Raw genomic sequence first — 1382 nt, 5'->3', positions numbered from 1 at the left:
TTTGCATCCAACTCCTGGTATTCAATATACATGTATTAAATAGAAAAATTCATTAATGAATAAATCTCAGAATAATGGAGGGAGATACAAAGTTATTTCTTTACCAAAACTGAGAAGAGTTATATGATACGTTTTTATTGCCTAGAATAATAGTTCTCAGTGGGGCAGGCTATTGAGCCAAATGTGCCCAGAGAACATTTGTCGACGTCTAGAGACATTTTTGGTTTTCAAATCTGGAGAGATTTTACTGGCATCTACTGGCATCTAGTAGTAGGGATCCTGATAAAAGCCTGCCAATGTACAAGACAGATATTCATGGCAAGAAGTTCTCTGAACTCAAATGTTCATAGAGCTGAATTTGAGAAAGCCTGTCCTAGACCTTTGTCTATATGAGCGCTGACACTACGAAATTAGGCTCTCAAAATTATTAGCAGGAATCTAAAAGATTATTCGGTTCAGAGTGTGAAATTTCTTGATTAGGAATCAGACGGCCAGATGGATTCATAATAATACCCACAGCACTCTTACACCTTGAAAAGCAAGTTCACAAATATCTCTAAGGTCACAGCTCTGCAGTGGGAAGAGTCTGAGCCCTTCCTTAGGAAGGCTGAATAAGGCTTTTCCTTGCTTTGCAATGTTCCAGCATTCCAGGGATGACAAATGACCAAGGAATGTGTTCCCATTTTACAGCTTCCTTCTCATTGTTTGACTTCTTTTAGCATTGGGAACGGGAAGTTCTATCACCTGGAACCACAAACCAATGTGTAGTTTGAGGGTTTCCTGCCCCTTTCTCACATTCAGGGACATACTTGGCAAATATTCTTCCAGTGAAAATGTCTTCAGAGGAGAACTGACCTCTTTTCTACCAGCATCTCAAACTGCTGGTGTGTATAAGCAGCATGTTGTTTTCTAATGCTTTGGTGTAATATATTCCATCAATCTCAAGTGGTCTTCAATGTATGTTACCTTTTTCTTTTTGTTGGTAACCACGGCAGATGCAAAAACATGATGCATAACAGGAGAGAACAAGCCAAGTACTGACCCTCACTGCTTGCACCCTACTGCATCTCTAACAAAAACCCAATAAGTTGGTGTGTCAATATTGAAAACAGAGGAACTGCTCAAGTCTAAAAAGAAAAAAATCTTTGTCCCAAGAAATACAACAACTAACCTACTTTAATGTAAAGAGCTGTTTTGTAGAATAACTTTCTTGATAATCGCTGTTAAAAATCATCTTTCAATTTCACAACTTGCACTACCGAACCTCCATCTAGGGATTTGTCCATTCTTGGTGTCTGTTTAGGAGAAGGACTGCATGCTTTAGGCAGGAGCCTAGGCAGACAACCCAGAAACAGACGAGAGATGATCCTTCAGCCTTATAA

The sequence above is a fragment of the Pteropus vampyrus genome, unplaced genomic scaffold (genome assembly GCF_000151845.1).
Source record: "Pteropus vampyrus isolate Shadow unplaced genomic scaffold, Pvam_2.0 Scaffold443, whole genome shotgun sequence".
Taxonomy (NCBI): Eukaryota; Metazoa; Chordata; class Mammalia; order Chiroptera; family Pteropodidae; genus Pteropus; species Pteropus vampyrus.
This window is presented reverse-complemented; position numbering follows the sequence as displayed.